We start from the raw sequence: 5,686 nt of genomic DNA, 5'->3' as shown, positions 1-5,686 counted from the left end.
TTGGGGTAAGGAATACTGCTTCCAAAGCAAAGGTATGTGATTGGAATCCACTAGCTACTCCAGGATAAGAGATGTGTGGTTTTACTACCACAGACACTGACACACTAGACGGTCAGTTATGGGTTGATTCCAACTCAGAAGTGCACAAAGCAATTTTGTTATTGTTGTTATGTGCCATTAAGTTGTATGCGACACTCAGCGACCGTATGTACAGCAGCTCTGAGGCCTGCCCTGTCCTGAGCCCATCTTACTGTTTCTGACTCATCTAACTCTATTTCCCCAGTTGCTGTATAAATCTATCTCATCTGGGGTATTCTTCCTCTCCCATGCCATCCCCTCATGCTTCTGAACATGGTGCCTTTCTCCAAGGTCGCGCCCCTTCTGGCCATATGCCCAAAGTGTATGAGATGGAGTTTAAAAATCCTAGCCTCGAAGGAGAAACTTGATTTCACCCTCTCCAAGACAGACTTATTTGCTTTCTTGGTGATCAATGGTATGTTCAAGACTCTTCTCTTGCACCACAACTCGAAGACATAAATTTTTTTGTCATCTTTAGTCATTGTCCAGCTCTCTGATGCAATAGAATTAAGTAAAATATTGAATGAAGCATAACACATTAAATAAAGATGGTGGAAATATACGGAGTGACTGTACTGGAAAGAATTGGTTAATACTGAACCATTTCAGGAAAGAACATTTGATCAAGAGCCGATAGTAAAGAAGGAAGAATTCCAAGCTATACTAAAGGCATTGGCAACAACAAGTTCTCAGATATTGATGAAATACCAGCTGAAGTGTTTGAACAAACAGATACAGACCTGGATGTGCTCACCAGTCTTTACCAGGAAATTTGGATGAAGGCTACATGACCTGACTGGAAAAGGTATAGTTGTTCCTAATTCCAGGGGGGAAAAAAAAAGGAAATTCAACAAAAGGTAGAATATACTGAATAGTATCATTGATGTCACATGCAAATAACAACTTGTTGAAGATTCTTAAAAAAAATAGATGGAATAGCACATTGACACAGAACTTCCCTAAATTCAAGAGGATTCAAATAAGATCATGTTTGATATCAAGATGACACAACCCTGCTTGCTTAAACTGAGGAGGACCGGAAGCAGTTGCTGCAGAGGGTTAATGACTGCAGCCTCCAATATGGATTGAGGCTCAATGTCAAGAAGATAAATATTCTCACCACTGGACCAATTGGTAGCATCAGGATAGATGGTGAAGAGATTGAGATTGTTCACAGCTTTAGTTTGTTTGACTCCACAGTCAACACTCTTGGCACTAGTAGCCAGGAAATTAAAAGATGTACTGCCATGGGAAAGTCTGTTGCTATGGACCTCTTCAAAGTACTGAAGAACAATGATGTTTCCCTGGAGACTAAGGTATATCCGATACAGGCCATGGTCTTTGCAATCACTTGTTATATATCAGAGAGAGTGACCAAGGAGGATAGAAGGAGAATTGATGCCTTTGAGCTGTGGTGCTGGAGAAGAGTATTGAGAATACCGTGGACTGCTAGGAAAACAAACAGATTCATCCTGGAAAGGGTTAAACGGGGTGGCTCCTTGGAGGCAAGGATTCTGAGGCTCCGTCTAACATACTTTGGACATGTTGTAAGGAGGGACAGGTCCTTGGAGAGGGACATCATGCTTGGGAGGGTGGAGGGACAGCACAGGAGGGGAAGGTCCTCTATGAGGTGGATTGATTTAGTGACTGGGGTAATCGGGATGGAAATGCCAGAGACAGTGCGATTGGCACAGGACAGAGCAGAGTTTAGGGCTATTGTACATAAGGTCACTATGAGTCATAAGCGACTTGATGGCACATAACAATGACAACAACAACAATCACTATTGATATCAGATGGATATTGACTGAAAGCAGTGAATACCAGAAAGCTGTTTACTTGTGTTATTGACTAGACAAATATATTTAACTATATGGATCAAAATAAATTATGGATCACATTGAGAAAAAAAAAAACGAAAAAAACCCCAAAAACAGCTACTTGGGATGCTCATAAATAGGTGGGGAAATGATAGTCAAATCTGTGTAGAAAGAATTACTTCCTTGTGCCTGCAATAATTCACTTTATTTGTCTCAAATGCAAAAGTAGCTTGAAATGAAAGTACCTATCTTCTCATCTTATTCTAAAATAATTTTGGTTGCTACAATTATCAACTATGAAAAGGGGATTGGAAATAAGTCAAATTCACAAGAAACAAAATATGACCTCAACCTCAACCCACCTGAATTTAAAAACCATCTCAAGAATAGATTTGAGGCATGAAACACTGTTGATCAAAGGCCAAATTAATTGTGGAATGACATCAAATATATCATTCATGAAGAAAGTAAAAGCTTGTTACAAAATCAGGGCAGAAGAAAAGATGAAAATGGATCCTAGAGAAAACTCTGAACATTGGACTAGAACACTGAGAAGCCAAAACAAAGGGAAGAAATGATGAGGTAATTATATGAACATAAAATTTTAATAGTAACTCAAGAAAACAAAGAAAGACATTGAACAAAATGTGCATAGAGTGGGAGTTAGAAAATAAAAAGGGAAGAATTCATGTGGCATTTCTCAAGGTGAAAGAACTGAAAAACTAATGCAATCCTAGAGTTGCAATACTATGCTATGGGCAAAATCTTTAATGATCTAGGAAGCAACAAATGAAGATGGAGGGAACACAGAGTCACTGTACCATACCAAAAGGAATTGACTGAAAGAAGCATTTGAGGAAATTGTCTATGATCATATGATCAGGAACCAATAGTGATAAAGAAGTTCACGCAGCATAGAAGGCATGCGGTAGGAGGGCTTCAGGAATTAATGGGATACTGTTTTTGTAATATTTCCTGCTAAGATGAATGTTCCCGTTGTTGTTATGTGCCACCAAGTTGCCGGTGACTCATAGTGACCTTATGTACAGCAACTCTGGGCCCTGTCCTGAGCCAGTCTCATTAACTCTGCCCCCATTGCCCCGGTTACTGTATCAATTCATCCCATTTGAAGTCTTCCTCTCATGTGCTGTTCCTCCACCCTTGTTAGCATTAAGTCCTTCTCCATGGACCAGTATCTCCTGGCCATGTTCCCAAAGTATGTGAGATGGAGCTTCAAAATGTTAGCCTCCAAAGAGAAACTAAGTTTCACTCTCTCCAAGACAAACTTGTTTGGTCTCTTGGTGATACATGGTATGTTCAATGCTATTCTCCAGCACCACAACTCAAAGGCATTGATTCTTTTTCTGTCATCCGTATTTATTATCTACCTCTCTAACGCATAGCAAGTAGTGAAGACTGTGGCCTGAATCAGACTCACCTTAGTTTCTAGACTGACATCTAAGGAGGACTTAAAATGGTTGCAGCAGAAGGTCAAGGCCTGTAGTCTTCAATATGGATTGAAGCTCAACAGCAAGAAAGCAAACATTCTCACCACTGGGCAAGTTGGCTAAGATAAAGAGTAGGCTATTTATGAGAAGCCTCAGGTGAGTATACTCCCAAATGCTTAACCAGTTGTATAAATCCATTCTTTCTATTAACAGCTTCATCTGTTGCTCAGTTCACCAATTTCTCTATGTTCTATGGGTTCAAAGATTTGCTAAAAGGTCCTCCAGGGACGTAGATCCATTAGGGGAATGAGTCACATGACTATAGGTATGCATACCAGGTTATTTTGGTAGAAACTGGTGATGCATGGAACAGGCTGGGTATGGCAGGAGGTTTAAACACAGTCATGCTGCCACTTCTGTATTAGTGTTTTTACACACCTTGTAGTGTGAAGTCTTTATATTGCTGCTTCAGCTGTTGATGACTAGCAAGACCCTAATGACTTGCAAGACCATCCTGATTTGCAAGACCGTGTGTTTACAATTTAAGTATCTGAAGCCCAGAGGTGACTAACTGTAATGGCTTGAAAAAAAAACAAAACCCACATCAAACAACAAAAACCAAAAAGCAAGCCAATTTTAGGCTAACACCATAGATAACAATTGACATGTTTCAACAAATATAGTTCTGTAGATGCTCACCAGTCTCTACACAACAATCTGAAAGTAAGCTACCCCACCAACCGACTGGAAGAGATTCATATTTGATTCCATTTCCCAAAATGATGACCCGATATAGCATGTAGAAACTATCAAACAATATCAATGATATCACACTCAAGCAAAGTATTGCTGAATATCATTCTTTTTTAAAATGGCTAGAACAGTATATTGACAGAATTTCCAGAAATTCAAGCTAGGATTAGAAGAGGGCATGGCTCCAGAGATATCATTCCTGATGCCAGATGAATTTTGGCTGAAAGCAGAGAACATGAGAAGGATTTCTACTTGTGGTTTATTGACTATGAAAAGGCATTTCATTGTGCAGATCAAAGCACACTGTTGCTAACATTGAGAAGAACTGGAATCCCAGAACACTTAATTGTGCTCATGTGAAACCAAGACCTTGACCAGGAGGCAGTTATGCAAACAAGGCATGGGAACACTTCACAGTTCAAAGTCAAGAAAGGCATGAGTCAAGGTTGTATCTTTTCTCCCTATTGTTTCAATTTATATGTTAAACAAATTATTCAAGAAGCTGGATTTTTATGAAGAATAATGTAGTATCAGGATTGGAGGAAAACTCATCAACCTGCTTTATGCAGATGACAAAAACTTGCTTGCTGAAGGTTAGGAGGACTTGAAACACTTGCTACAGAAGTTCAAAGGTTATAACCTTCAATGGGTTAATTGTTTCTTTGAATCTTTCATGTCCTTCATGTTTGGTTTTTTTTTTTTTTACTCCAGGTGGGGAGAGATGAATAGTTTTCTAGAAAAAATATGAACATTCGCATGTCTGTTACTTTCATATATCTAAGAGTATACAAGTAATACTCTCTTAGTCACTGGGACACTAATAGAGCATCATTCTAAAATTCTTTATAACGAGAAAAGCAACCAGTAACAAAAAAGAACTTTTGACCACAAGCATAATGTGTGACAATAATTGTTCAATATTTATTAAGATGCCAGCATGAAGTATTAGAAATTTCTTTAAATATGTCTTTTTGTAATAGCTTCAGTTTCTGCTATGTTTAATGTTAAATAATTCTTGTTAGAGATTGCTAATTAAACTCACCCAGTTGGAGTTGCTTTTTATATATTGTTATTTTCATTTCTTTCTCTTACTGAAAGGAATTTATGTTTTTTCCAAGGGCCAAGTAATTATCAAATGTTGCCCATCTGATAAAAATGAAGATTTCAAGTGGCTTAAGAGAATGTGAGAAATCATAAAGGTGAGAATGCTGATCTAGAAGATAGCAGAGAGAGGAATTTTGTCCATTACTGAGAATTTAGATTTGGGTACCAAGTGTGCATCCATGAAGACTGTAAAGGTCATTACAAAGACTGAAGGAGAAAAGACTAAGATGGATGTCAAGAGACTTTGAATATTGTACTAGAGTGCTGAAAAGCCAAAGCAAAGGAAAGAAACCAGTAAGTTAAAGTACTGAACAGAGAATTTCAAAGGGCAACTCAGAAAGGCAAATATTAGAATAAAATGTAAAAAAAGCTGGAGTACACATTCAAAAACTTCTCCAACAGTGTAAAAATGGAAGCCACAAACTGGTTATGACATTTCAGATAAGGGACTTATGTCTAGAATTTATAAAATACTTGAGAAC

The sequence above is a fragment of the Elephantulus edwardii genome, unplaced genomic scaffold, assembly GCF_000299155.1.
Source record: "Elephantulus edwardii isolate Elephantulus edwardi_28Jun2011 unplaced genomic scaffold, EleEdw1.0 scaffold00079, whole genome shotgun sequence".
Classification (NCBI taxonomy): Eukaryota; Metazoa; Chordata; class Mammalia; order Macroscelidea; family Macroscelididae; genus Elephantulus; species Elephantulus edwardii.
Note: the sequence above shows the minus strand (reverse complement) of the source record.